Here is a 15,694-nt window from a genome sequence, read left to right as displayed (position 1 = left end):
TTGATGCTTTGGAATTGCTCAACTCTCTCCATAGACGAGCTTTTCACGTTTTTGTGCATTTTCGAACATAACTTGGTCTATTCGCTTCTTTACCATACGAAACGTTGCACGAAGGCTAAACTAGAGAGTTAGACTTTTAAAAACACTAAATAGAGTAGAACGGTCCACATTGATGCTTTGGAATTGCTCAACTCTCTCCATAGATGAGCTTTTCACCTTTTTGTGCATTTTCGAACATAACTTGGTCTATTCGCTTCTTTACCATACGAAACGTTGCACGAAGGCTAAACTAGCAAGGTAGACATCTAAGAACACTAAATAGAGTACAACAGTCCTCATTGATGCTTTGGAATTGCTCAACTCTTTCCACGGACAAGCTTCCCACGTTTTGGTTCAATTTCAAACGTAACTTGGTCTATTCGCATCTTTGCCATACGAAACGTTGCATGAAAGCGAAACTAGCAATTTAGACTTCTAAGAACACTAAATAGAGTACAACGGTCCACATTGATGCTTCTGAATTGCTCAACTCTCTCCATAGAAAAGCTTTTCACGTTTTTATGCATTTTCGAACATAACTTGGTCTATTCGCTCCTTTACCATACGAAACATTGCACGAAGGCTAAACTAGCAAGTTAGACTTCTAAGAAAACTAAATAGAGTACAACGGTGCACATTGATTCTTTGGAATTGCTCAAGTCTCTCCATAGACGAGCTTCTCAGGTTTTTGTTCATTTTCGAACATAACTTGGTCTATTCGCATCTTTACCTTACGAAACGTTGCACGAAGGCTAAACTAGCAAGTTATACTTCTAAGAAAACTAAATAGAGTACAACGGTCCACATTGATGCTTTGGAATTGCTCAACTCTCTCCATAGACGAGCTTTTCATATTTTTGTGCAATTTCCAACATAACTTGGCCTATTCGCATCTTTACCTTACAAAACGTTGCACGAATGCGAAACTAGCAAGTTAGACATCTAAGAACACTAAATAGAGGACAACGGTCCACAATGATGCTTCGGAATTGCTCAACTCTCTCCATAGACAAGCTTTTCACGTTTTTGTGCAATTTCCAACATAACTTGGTCTATTCGCATCTTTGCCGTATGAAACGTTGCACGAAGGCTATACTAGCAAGTTAGACTTCAAAGAAAACTAAATAGAGGAAAACGGTCCACATTGATGCTTCGAAATTGCTCAACTCTCTGCATAGACTAGCTTTTCACATTTTTGTGTAATTTCCAACATAACCTCGTCTATTCGCATCTTTACCTTACGAAACGTTGCACGAAGGCTAAACTAGCAAGTTAGACTTCTAAGAACACTAAATAGAGTACAAGGTTCACATTAATGCTTTGGAATTGCTCAACTCTCTCCATAGACGAGCTTTTCATATTTTTGTGCAATTTCCAACATAACTTGGCCTATTCGTATCTTTACCTTACAAAACGTTGCACGAAGGCGAAACTAGCAAGTTAGACTTCCAAGAACACTAAATAGAGGACAACGGTCCACATTGATGCTCTGGAATTGCTCAACTCTCTCCATAGACAAACTTTTCACGTTTTTGTGTAATTTCCAATATAACTTGGCCTATTCGCATCTTTACCTTACGAAACATTGCACGAAGGCGAAACTAGCAAGTTAGACTTCTAGGAACACTAAATAGAGGACAGCGGTCCACATTGATGCTTCGGAACTCTCTCCATAGATGAGCTTTTAACGTTTTTGTGCAATTTCCAACATAACATGGTCTATTCGCATCTTTACCTTACGAAACGTTGCACGAAGGCGAAACTAGCAAGTTAGACTTCTAAGAACACTAAATAAAGGACAACGGTCCACATTGATGCTTCAGAACTTTCTCCATAGACGAGCTTTTCACGTTTTTGCGCAATTTCCAACATAACTTGGTCTATTCGCATCTTTACCTTACGAAACGTTGCACGAAGGCTAAACTAGCAAGTTAGACTTCTACGAACACTAAATAGAGTAAAACGATCCACATTGATGCTTCGGAATCGCTCAACTCTCTCCATAGACGAGCTTTTCACGTTTTTGTGTAATTTCCAACTTAACTTGGTCTATTCGCATCTTTACCTTACGAAACGTTGCACGAAGGCTAAAGTACCAAGTTACACTTCTAAGAACACTAAATAGAGTACATCGGTGAGCATTGATGCTTTGGAATTACTCAACTCTCTCCATAGATGAGCTTTTCATGTTTTTTGATATTTCAAACCTAGCTTGGTCTATTCGCTTCTTTACCATACGAAACGTTGCACGAAGGCTAAACTAGCAAGTTAGACCTCTAAGAACACTAAATAGAGTACAACGGTTCACATTGGTGCTTTGGAATTGCTCAACTCTCTCCAGAGATGAGCTTTTCACGTTTTATTGCAATTTCAAACATAACTTGGTCCATTTGCATCTTTACATTACGAAACATTGCAGGAAGGCTAAACGGGCAAGTTAGACTACTAAGAACACTAAATAGAGTACAACGGTCCACGTTGATGCTTTGGAATTGTTCAACTCACTCCACAGATGAGCTTTTCACGTTTTTGTGCTATTTCGATGAAAACTTGGTCGATTCGCATCTTTACCTTACGAAACTTTGGCTAAACTAGCAAGTTGGACTTGTAAGAACACTAAATAGAGTGCAACGGTCCACGTTGATGCTTTGGAATTGCTCAAGTCTCTCCATAGACGAGCTTTTCACTTTTTTGTGTATTTTCGAACATAACTTGGTCTATTCGCTTCTTTACCATACGAAACGTTGCACGAAGGCTAAACTAGCAAGTTAGACTTCTAAGAACACTAAATAGAGTACAACGGTCCACATTGATGCTTTGGAATTACTCAACTCTCTCCATGGACGAGCTTTTCACCTTTTTGTGCATTTTCAAACATAACTTGGTCTATTCACATCTTTAGCTGACGAAACGCTGCACGAACGCTCAACTAGCGAGTAAGACTTCTAAGAATACTAAGACCATATTGATGCTTTGGAATTGCTCAACTCTCTCCACAGAGGAGCTTTTCACGTTTTTGTCCAATTTCAAACATAACTTGGTAGATTCGCATCTTTAACTTATGAAACGTTGCACGAAAGCTAAACTAACATGTTAGACTTCTAAAAACACTAAATTGAGTACAACGGTCTTTTTTCACGCTTCGGAATTGCTCAACTCTCTCCACATATGAGTTTTCATGTTTTTGCGCAATTTCAAACATAACTTGGTCTATTTGCATCTTTACCATACGAAACGTTGCACGAAGGCCAAACTAGTAAGTTAGACTTCTAAGAACACGAAAAAGAGTACAAAGGTCTACATTAATGCTTTGGAATTGCTCAACTCTCTCCAGAGATGAGCTTTTGACGTTTTTGTGACATTTCAAACATATCATGGTCTATTCGCATCTTTACCTTACGAAACGTGGCACGAAGGCTAAACTAGCAAGTTAGACTTCTAAGAGCACTAAATAGAGTACAACGGTCCACATTGATGCTTTGGAATTGCTCAACTCTCTCCGCATATGAGCTTTTCACGTTTTTGTGCAATTTCAAACATAACTTGGTCTATTCACAACTTTACCTTACGAAACATTGCACGAAGGCAAAACTAGTGAGTTAGATTTTTAAGAACACTAAATAGAGTACAATGGTCCACAATGATACTTTGAATTACTAAACTCTCTCTATGGACGAGCTTTTCACTTTTTGTGTAATTTCAAACACAACTTGGTCTATTCGCATCTTTACCATACGAAACGTTGCACGAAGTTTAAACTAGCAAGTTAGACTTCTAAGAACACTGAATAGAGTGCAACAGTCCTCATTGATGTTTTGGAATTGCTCAATTCTCTCCATAGACGAGCTTTTCATGATTTTGAGCAATTTCAAACATAACTTGGTGTCTTGGCATCTTTACCTTACGAAACGTGGCACGAAAACTAAACTAGCAAGTTAGACTTCTAAGAACACTAAATAGAGCCCAACGGTCGACATTGATGCTTTGGAATTGCTCAACTCTTTCCACAAACGAGCTTTTCACATTTTTGTGCAATTTCGAACAAAACTTTGTCTATTCGCATCTTTACTTTACGAAACGTTGCACGAAGGCTAAACTAGCAAGTTAGACTTGTAAGAACACTAAATAGAGTACAACGGTCCACATTGATGAATTGGAATTGATCAACTCTCTCCACCGACTAGCTTTCCACGTTTTTGTGCAATTTCAAACATAACTTGGTCTATTCACATCTTTACCTTATGAAACGTTGCAGGAAGGCTAAACTAGCAAGTTAGACATCTAAGAACACTAAATAGATTACAACGGTCCACATTGATGCTTTACAATTGCTCAACTCTCTCCATAGACGAGCTTTTCACGTTTTTGGGCAATTTCAAACATAACTTGGTCTATTCACATCTTTACCTTACAAAATGTTGCATGAATGCTCAACTAGCAAGTTAGACTTCTAAGAACACTAAATAGAGTACAACGGTCCTTATTGACGTTTTGGAATTGCTCAACTCTCTCCATAGAAGAGCTTTTGACGTTTTTGTGGCATTTCAAACATAGCCCGGTCTATTCGCATCTTTACCAGATGAAACATTGCATGAAGGCAAAACTCGCAAGTTAGACTTCAAAGAACACTAAATAGAGTAGAACGGTCCACATTGATGCTTTGGAATTGCTCAACTGTCTCGACAGATGAGCTATTCACGTGTTTGTGCAATTTCGAACATAACTTGGTGTATTCGCATCTTTACCTTACGAAACGTTGCACAAATGCTAAACTAGCAAGTTAGACTTGTAAGAACATAAATAGAGTACAACGGTCCACATTGATGCATTGGCATTGCTCGACTCTATCCACAGACGAGCTTTTCACATTTTTGTGCAATTTCAAACATAACTTGGTCTATTCACATCTTTACCTTACGAAACGTTGCACGAAGGCTAAACTAGCAAGTTAGACTTCAAAAAACACGAAATAGAGTACTACAGTCCTCATTGACGTTTTGGAATTGCTCAACTCTCTCCATAGACGAGCTCTTCACGATTTTGTGCAATTTAAAACATAACTTGGTCTATTCACATCTTTACCTTACGAAACGTTGCACGAAGGCTAAACAAGCAACTTACACTTCTAAGAACACTAAATAGAGTACAACGGTCCACATTGATGCTTTTCAATTGCTCAACTCTCTCCATAGACGAGCTTTTCACGTTTTTGGACAATTTCAAACATAACTTGGTCTATTCACATCTTTACCTTACAAAGTGTTGCACGAAGGGTAAACTAGCAAGTTAGACTTCTAAGAACACTAAATAGAGTACAACGGTCCTTATTGACGCTTTGGAATTGCTCAACTCTCTCCACGGACAAGCTTTTCACTTTTTTGTCCAATTTCAAACATAACTTGGTCTATTCGCATCTTTAACTTATGAAACATTGCACAAAGGCTAAACTAGCAAGTTAGACTTCTAAGAACACTAAATAGAGTACAACGGTCCACAATGATGCTTTGGAATTGCTCAACTCTCTCCATAGATGAGCTTTTCACGTTTTTGCGCAATTTCAAACATAACTTGGCCTATTCGAATCTTTACCTGACGAAACGTTGCACGAACGCTCAACTAGCAAGTTAGACTTCTAAGAATACTAAGACCGTATTGATGCTTTGGAATTTCTCAACTCTCTCGACAGACGAGCTTTTCACGTTTTTGTCCAATTTCAAACATAACTTGGTCTATTCGCATCTTTAACTTATGAAACGTTGCACGTAAGCTAAACTAACATGTTAGACTTCTAAGAACACCAAATTGAGTACAACGGTCCATTTTCATGCTTCGGAATTGCTCAACTCTCTCCATATATGAGTTTTCATGTTTTTGCGCAATTTCAAACATAACTTTGTCTATTTGCATCTTTACCTTACGAAACGTTGCACGAAGGCCAAACTAGCAAGTTAGACTTCTTAGAACACTAAATAGAGTACATCGGTGAGCATTGATGCTTTGGAATTGCTCAACTCTCTCCATAGATGAGCTTTTTATGTTTTTTGATATTTCAAGCATAGCTTGGTCTATTCACATCTTTACCTTACGAAACATTGCACGAAGGCTAAACTAGCAAGTTAGACCTCTAAGAACACTAAATAGAGTACAACGGTTCACATTGGTGCTTTGGAATTGCTCAACTCTCTCCAGAGATGAGCTTTTGACGTTTTTGTGCAATTTCAAACATAACTTGGTCCATTTGCATCTTTACATTACGAAACATTGCAGAAAGGCTAAACTGGCAAGTTAGACTACTAAGAACACTAAATAGAGTAGAACGGTCCACGTTGATGCTTTGGAATTGTTCAACTCACTCGACAGATGAGCTTTTCACGTTTTGTGCTATCTCGATCAAAACTTGGTCGATTTGCATCTTTACCTTACGAAACATTGGCTAAACTAGCAAGTTGTACTTGTAAGATCAATAAATAGAGTGCAACGGTCCACATTGATGCATTGGAATTGCTCAACTCTCTCCATAGATGAGCTTTTCACGTTTTTGTGCAATTTCAAACATTACTTGGTCTATTCACATTTTTACCTTACGAAACGTTGTACGAAGGCTAAACTAGCAATTTAGACATCTAAGAACACTAAATATAGTACAACGTTCCACATTGACGATTTGCAATTGCTCAACTCTCTCCATAGACGAGCTTTTCACGTTTTTGGGCAATTTCAAGCATAACTTGGTCTGTTCACATCTTTACCTTACGAAACGTTGCACGAAGGCTAAACTAGCAAGTTAGACTTTTAAGAACACTAAATAGAATACAACGGTCCTCATTGATGCTTTGGAATTGCTCAAGTCTCTCCACGGACAACCTTTTCACGTTTTCGTTCAATTTCAAACATAACTTGGTCTATTCGCATCTTTACCTTACGAAACGTTGCACGAAGCCTAAACTAGCAAGTTAGAATTCTAAGAACACTAAATAGAGTACAACAGTGCACATTGATGCTTTGGAATTGCTCAACTCTCTCCATAGACGAGCTTTTCTCGTCTTTGCGCAATTTCAAATATAACTGGGTCTATTCGCATCTTTAGCTTACGAAACGTTGCACGAACGCTCAACTAACAAGTTAGACTTCTAAGAATACTAAAACCACATTGATCCTTTGGAATTGCTCAACTCTCTCGACAGATGAGCTTTTCACGTTTTTGTGGAATTTCAAACATAACTTGGTCTATTCACAGCTTTACCTTACGAAACATTGCACGAAGGCTAAACTAGCAAGTTAGATTTCTAAGAACACTAAATAGAGTACAATGGTCCACATTGATGCTTTGGAATTGCTCAACTCTCTCCATGTACGAGCTTTTCACGTTTTTGTGTAATTTCAAACATAACTTGGTCTATTCGCATCTTTAACATATGAAACATTGCACGAAGTCTAAACTAGCAAGTTAGACATCTAAGAACACTAAATAGAGTGCAACAGTTCTCATTTATGTTTTGCCATTGCTGAACTCTCTCCATAGACGAGCTTTTCACGTTTTTGGGCAATTTCAAACATAACTTGGTCTATTCACATCTTTACCTTACAAAATGTTGCACGAAGGCTAAACTAGCAAGTTAGACTTCTAAGAACACTAAATAGAGTACAACGGTCCTTATTGACGCTTTGGAATTGCTCAACTCTCTCCACAGACGAGCTTTTCACTTTTTTGTCCAATTTCAAACATAACTTGGTCTATTCGCATCTTTAACTTATGAAACATTGCACGAAGGCTAAACTAGCAAGTTAGACTTCTAAGAACACTAAATAGAGTACAACGGTCCCTTTTCATCCTTCGGAATTGCTCAACTCTCTCCATATACGAGTTTTCATGTTTTTACGCAATTTCAAACAGAACTTGGTGTATATGCATCTTTACCTTATGAAACGTTGCACGAAGGTCAAACTAGCAAGTTAGACTTCAAAGAACACTAAATAGAGTACAAAGGTCTACATTAATGCTTAGGAATTGCTCAACTCTCTCCATAGATGAGCTTTTGACGTTTTTGTCGAATTTCAAACATAGCTTGATCTATTCGCATCTTTACCTGATGAAACATTGCACGAAGGGTAAACTTGCAAGTTAGACTTCTAAGAACACTAAATAGAGTACAACGGTCCACATTGATGCTTTGGAATTGCTCAACTATCTCCACAGATGAGCTTTTCATGTTTTTGTGCAATTTCTAACATAACTTGGTGTATTCGCATCTTTACCTTACGAAACATTGCCCGAATGCTAAACTAGCAAGTTAGACTTGTAAGAACAATAAATAGAGTACAACGGTCCACATTGATGCATTGGCATTGCTAAACTCTCTCCACAGACGAGCTTTTCACATTTTTGTGCAACTTCAAACATAACTTGGTCTATTCACAACTTTACCTTACGAAACATTGCACGAAGGCAAAACTAGCAAGTTAGATTTTTAAGAACACTAAATAGAGTACAATGGTCCACAATGATGCTTTGGAATTACTAAACTCTCTATATGGACGAGCTTTTCACGTTTTTGTGTAATTTCACACACAACTTGGTCTATTCACATCTTTACCATACGAAACGTTGCACGAAGTCTAAACTAGCAAGTTACACTTCTAAGAACACTAAATAGAGTGCAACAGTCCTCATTGATGTTTTGGAATTGCTCAACTCCCTCCATAGACGAGCTTTTCACGATTTTGTGCAATTTCAAACATAACTTGGTGTCTTGGCATCTTTACCTTACGAAACGTGACACGAAGGCTAAACTAGCAAGTTAGACTTCTAAGAACACTAAATAGAGTACAACGGTCCACATTGATGCATTGGAATTGCTCAACTCTCTCCATAGACAAGCTTTTCACCTTTTTGTGCAATTTCAAACATAACTTGGTCTATTCACATCTTTACCTTACGAAACGTTGCATGAAGGCTAAACTAGCAAGTTAGACATCTAAGAACACTAAATATAGTACAACGGTCCACATTGATGCTTTGCAATTGCTCGACTCTCTCCATAGATGAGCTTTTCACGTTTTTGGGCAATTTCAAACATAACTTGGTCTATTCACATCTTTACCTTACGAAACGTTGCACGAAGGCTAAACTAGCAAGTTAGACTTTTAAGAACACTAAATAGAATACAACGGTCCTCATTGATGAATTGGAATTGCTCAAGTCTCTCCACGGACAAGCTTTTCATGTTTTCGTTCAATTTCAAACATAACTTGGTCTATTCGCATCTTTACCTTGCGAAACGTTGCACGAAGGCTAAACTAGCAAGTTAGAATTCTAAGAACACTAAATAGAGTACAAGGGTCCACATTGATGCTTTGGAATTGCTCAACTCTCTCCATACACGAGCTTTTCACGTTTTTCTGCAATTTGAAACATAACTGGGTCTATTCGCATCATTAGCTTATGAAACGTTACACGAACGCTCAACTAGCAAGTTAGACTTCTAAGAATACTAAAACCACATTGATGCTTTGGAATTGCTCAACTCTCTCGACGGATGAGCTTTTCACGTTTTTGTGGAATTTCAAACATAACTTGGTCTATTAACAACTTTACCTTACGAAACATTCCACGAAGGCTAAACTAGCAAGTTAGATTTCTAAGAACACTAAATAGAGTACAATGGTCCACATTGATGCTTTGGAATTGCTCAACTCTCTCCATGGACGAGCTTTTCACGTTTTTGTGTAATTTCAAACATAACTTGGTCTATTCGCATCTTTAACATATGAAACGTTGCACGAAGTCTAAACTAGCTAGTTAGACATCTAAGAACACTAAATAGAGTGCAACAGTCCTCATATATGTTTTGCAATTGCTGAACTCTCTCCATAGACGAGCTTTTCACGTTTTTGGGCAATTTCAATCATAACTTGGTCTATTCACATCTTTACCTTACAAAATGTTGCACGAAGTCTAAACTAGCAAGTTAGACTTCTAAGAACACTAAATAGAGTACAACGGTCCTTATTGTTGCTTTGGAATTGCTTAACTCTCTCCACAGACGAGCTTTTCACTTTTTTGTCCAATTTCAAACATAACTTGGTCTATTCGCATCTTTAACTTATGAAACATTGCACGAAAGCTAAACTAGCAAGTTAGACTTCTAAGAACACTAAATAGAGTACAACGGTCCCTTTTCATGCTTCGGAATTGCTCAACTCTCTCGATATAAGAGTTTTCATGTTTTTACGCAATTTCAAACATAACTTCCTGTATATGCATCTTTACCTTATGAAACATTGCACGAAGGGAAAACTAGCAAGTTATACTTCAAAGAACACTAAATAGAGTACAAAGCTCTACATTAACGCTTAGGAATTGCTCAACTCTCACCATAGATGAGCTTTTGACATTTTTGTGGAATTTCAAACATAGCTTGGTCTATTCGCATCTTTACCTTATGAAACATTGCAAGAATGCTAAACTAGCAAGTTAGACTTGTAAGAACAATAAATAGAGTACAACGGTCCACATTGATGCCTTGGCATTGCTAAACTCTCTCCACAAACGAGATTTTCACATTTTTGTGCAACTTCAAACATAACTTGGTCTATTCACAACTTTACCTTACGAAACATTGCACGAAGGCAAAACTAGCAAGTTAGATTTTTAAGAACACTAAATAGAGTACAATGGTCCACAATGATGCTTTGGAATTACTAAACTCTCTCTATGGATGAGCTTTCCACGTTTTTGTGTAATTTCAAACACAACTTGGTCTATTCACATATTTACCATACGAAACGTTGCACGAAGTCTAAACTAGCAAGTTAGACTTCTAAGAACACTAAATAGAGTGCAACAGTCCTCATATATGGTTTGCAATTGCTGAAATCTTTTCATAGACGAGCTTTTCACGATTTTGTGCAATTTCAAACGTAACTTGGCGTCTTCGCGTCTTTACCTTACGAAACGTGGCACGAAGGCTAAACTAGCAAGTTAGACTTCTAAGAATACTAAATGGAGTACAACGGTTCACCTTGATGCTTTGGAATTGCTCAACTCTCTCCACATACGAGCTTTACACGTTTTTGTGCAATGTCGAACATAACTTGGTCTATTTGCATCTTTACCTTACGAAACGTTGCACGAAGGCTAAACTAGCAAGTTAGACTTGTAAGAACACTAAATAGAGTACAACGGTCCACATTGATGCATTCGAAATGCTCAACTCTCTCCACAGACGAGCTTTTCACGTTTTCGTGCAATTTCAAACATAACTTCGTCTATTCACATCTTTACCTTAGGAAATGTTGCACGAAGGCTAAACTAGCAACTTACACTTCTAAGAACACTAAATATAGTACAACGGTCCACATTGATGCTTTACAATTGCTCAACTCTCTCCATAGACGAGCTTTGCACGTTTTTGGGCAATTTCAAACATAACTTGGTCTATTCACATCTTTTCCTTACAAAACGTTGCACGAAGGCTAAACTAGAAAGCAAGAATTCTAAGAACACTAAATAGAGTACAACGGTCCACAATGATGCTTTGGAATTGCTCAACTCTCTCCACATACAAGCTTTACAAGTTTTTGTGCAATTTCGAACATAACTTGGTCTATTCGCATTTTTACCTTACGAAACGTTGTAGGAAGGCTAAACTAGCAAGTTAGACTTCTAAGAACACTAAATAGAGTACAACGGTCCTCATAGACGCTTTGGAATTGCTCAACTCTCTCCACGGACAAGCTTTTCACGTTTTCGTTCAATTTCAAACATAACTTGGTCTATTCACATGTTTTCCTTACAAAACGTTGCACGAAGGCTAAACTAGAAAGCAAGATTTCTAAGAACACTAAATAGAGTACAGCGGTCCACAATGATGCTTTGGAATTGCTCAACTCTTTCCATAGACGAGCTTTTCACGTTTTTGTGCAATTTCAAATATAACTTGTCCTATTCGCATCTTTAGCTGACGAAACATTGCACGAACACTCAACTATCAAGTTAGATTTCTAAGAATACTAAAACCGTATTGATGCTTTGGAATTGCTTAACTCTCTCCACAGACGAGCTTTTCACGATTTTGTACAATTTCAAACATAACTTGGTCTATTCGCATCTTTAACTTATGAAACGTTGCACGAAAGCTAAACTAGCAAGTAGGACTTCTAAGAACACTAAATAGAGTACAACGGTCCTCATAGACGCTTTGGAATTGCTCAACTCTCTCCACGGACATGCTATTCACGTTTTCGTTCAATTTCAAACATAACTTATTCCATTTGTATCTTTACCTTACGAAACGTTGCACAAAGGCCAAACTAGCAAGTTAGACTTCTATGAACACTAAATAGAGTACAACGGTCCACATTAATGCTTTGGAATTGCGCAACTCTCTCCATAGATGAGCTTTTGACGTTTTTGTGACATTTCAAACATAGCTTGGTCTATTCGCATTTTTGCCAGACGAAACATTGCATCAAGGCTAAACTCGCAAGTTAGACTTCTAAAAACACTAAATAGAGTACAACGGTCCACATTGATGCCTTGGAATTGCTCAACTCTCTCCATAGATGAGCTTTTCACGTTGTTGTGCAATTTCAAACATAACTTGGTCTATTCACATCTTTACCTTACAAAACGTTGCACGAAGAATAAACTAGCAAGCTAGACTTGTAAGAACACTAAATAGAGTACAACGGTCGACATTGATGCATTGAAATTGCTCAACTCTCTCCACAGACGAGCTTTTCACGTTTTTGGGCAATTTCAAACGTAACTTGGTCTATTCACATCTTTACCTTACGAAACGTTGCACGAAGGCTAAACTAGCAAGTTTGAATTCTAAGAACACTAAATAGAGTACAACGGCCCACATTGATGCTTTGGAATTGCTCAACTCTCTCCGTAGACGAGCATTTCACGTTTTTGCGCTCTTTCAAAGGTAACTTGGTCTATTCGCATCTTTAGCTTACGAAATGTTGCACAAATGCTCAACTAGCAAGTTAGACTTCTAAGAATATGAAAACCACATTGATGCTCTGGAATTGCTCAACTCTCTTGACAGATGAGCTTTCACGTTTTTGTGGAATTTCAAACATAACTTGGTCTATTCACAGCTTTACCTTACAAAACGTTGCACGAAGGCTAAACTAGCAAGTTAGACTTGTAAGAACACTAAATAGAGTACAACGGTCCACATTGATACATTGGAATTGCTCAACTATCTCCACAGATGAGCGTTTCACGTTTTTGGGCAATTTCAAACATAACTTGGTCTATTCACAGCTTTACCTTACGAAACGTTGCACGAAGGCTAAACTAGCAAGTTAGATTTCTAAGAACACTAAATAGAGTACAATGGTCCACATTGATGCTTTGAAATTGCTCAGCTCTCTCTATGGACGAGGCTTTCACGTTTTTGTGTAATTTCCAACATAACTTGGTCTATTCACATCTTTACCATACGAAACGTTGCACGAAGTCTCAACTAGCAAGTTACACTTCTAAGAACACTTAATAGAGTGCAACAGTCCTCATTGATGTTTTGGAAGTGCTCAACTCTCTCCATAGACGAGCTTTTCACGATTTTGTGCAATTTCAAACATAACTTGGTGTCTTGGCATCTTTACCTTACGAAACATGGCGCGATCGCTAAACTAGCAAGTTAGACTTCTAATAATACTAAATAGAGTACAACGGTCCACATTGATGCCCTGTAATTGCTCAACTCTCTCCGCATATGAGGTTTTCACGTTTTTGTGCAATTTCAAACATAACTTGGTCTATTCACATCTTTACCTTACGAAACATTGCACGAAGGCAAAACTACCAAGTTAGATTTCTAAGAACACTAAATAGAGTACAATGGTCCACATTGATGCTTTGGAATTGGTAAACTCTCTCTATGGATGAGCTTTTCACGTTTTTGTGTAATTTCAAACATAACTTGGTCTATTCTCATCTTTACCATACGAAACGTTGCACAAAGTCTAAACTAGCAAGTTAGACTTCTAAGAACACTAAATAGAGTCCAACGGTCCACATTGATGCATTGGCATTGCTCAACTCTCTCCACAGATGAGCTTTTCACATTTTTGTGCAATTTCAAACATAACTTGGTCTATTCACATCTTTACCTTACGAAACGTTGCACGAAGGCTAAACTAGCAAGTTAGACTTCAAAGAACACTAAATAGAGTGCTGCAGTCCTCATTGATGTTTTGGAATTGCTCAAGTCTCTCCATAGACATGCTTTTCACGATTCTGTGCAATTTCAAACGTAACTTGGTGTCTTGGCAGCTTTACCTTACGAAACGTGGCACAAAGGCTAAACTAGCAAGTTAGACTTTTAAGAAGACTAAATAGAGTACAACGGTCAACATTGATGCTTTGGAATTGCTCAACTATCTCCGCAGATGAGCTTTTTACTTTTTGTGCAATTTCAAACATAACTTGTTCTGTTCACATCTTTACCTTACGAACCGTTGCACGAAGGCAAAACAAGCAAGTTAGATTTCTAAGAACACTACATTAAGTACAATGGTCCAAATTGATGCTTTGGAATTGCTAAACTCTCTCTATGGACGAGCTTTTCACATTTTTGTGTAATTTCAAACATAACTTGGTCTATTCGCATCTTTACCATACGAAACGTTGCATAAAGTCTAAACTAGCAAGTTAGACTTCTAAGAACAGTAAATAGAGTGCAACAGTCCTCATTGATGTTTTGAAATTGCTCAACTCTCTCCATAGACGAGCTCTTCATGATTTTGTGCAATTTCAAACATAACTTCGTGTCTTGGCATCTTTACCTTATGAAATGTGGCACGAAGGCTAAACTAGCACGTTAGACTTCTAAGAACACTAAATAGAGTACAACGGTCCACATTGATGCTTTGGAATTGCTCAACTCTCTCCATATACGAGCTTTGCACATTTTTGTGTAATTTCGAAGAAAACTTGGTCTATTCATATCTTTACCTTACAAAACGTTGCACGAAAAATAAACTCGCAAGTTAGACTTGTAAGAACACTAAATAGAGTACAACGGTCGACATTGATGCATTGAAATTGCTCAACTCTCTCCACAGACGAGCTTTTCACGTTTTTGGGCAATTTCAAATGTAACTTGGTCTATTCACATCTTTACCTTATGAAACGTTGCACGAAGGCTAAACTAGCAAGTTAGACTTCTATGAACACTAAATAGAGTACAATGGTCCTCGTTGATGCTTTGGAATTGTTCAACTCTCTGCACGGAGAAGCTTTTCACGTTTTTGTTTAATTTTGAAACATAACTTGGTCTATTCCCATCTTTACCATACGAAACATTGCAAGAAGGCTAAACTAGCAAGTTAGAATTCTAAGAACACTAAATAGAGTACAACGGTCCACATTGATGCTTTGGAATTGCTCAACTCTCTCCGTAGACGAGCATTTCACGTTTTTGCGCTCTTTCAAAGATAACTTGGTCTATTCGCATCTTTAGCTTACGAAATGTTGCACGAACGCTCAACTAGCAAGTTAGACTTCTAAGCTCTGGAATTGCTCAACTCTCTTGACAGATGAGCTTTCACGTTTTTGTGGAATTTCAAACATAACTTGGTCTATTCACAGCTTTACCTTACAAAACGTTACACGAAGGCTAAACTAGCAAGTTAG

Source organism: Tripterygium wilfordii, chromosome 5, assembly GCF_013401445.1.
Source record: "Tripterygium wilfordii isolate XIE 37 chromosome 5, ASM1340144v1, whole genome shotgun sequence".
Classification (NCBI taxonomy): domain Eukaryota; kingdom Viridiplantae; phylum Streptophyta; class Magnoliopsida; order Celastrales; family Celastraceae; genus Tripterygium; species Tripterygium wilfordii.
Note: the sequence above shows the minus strand (reverse complement) of the source record.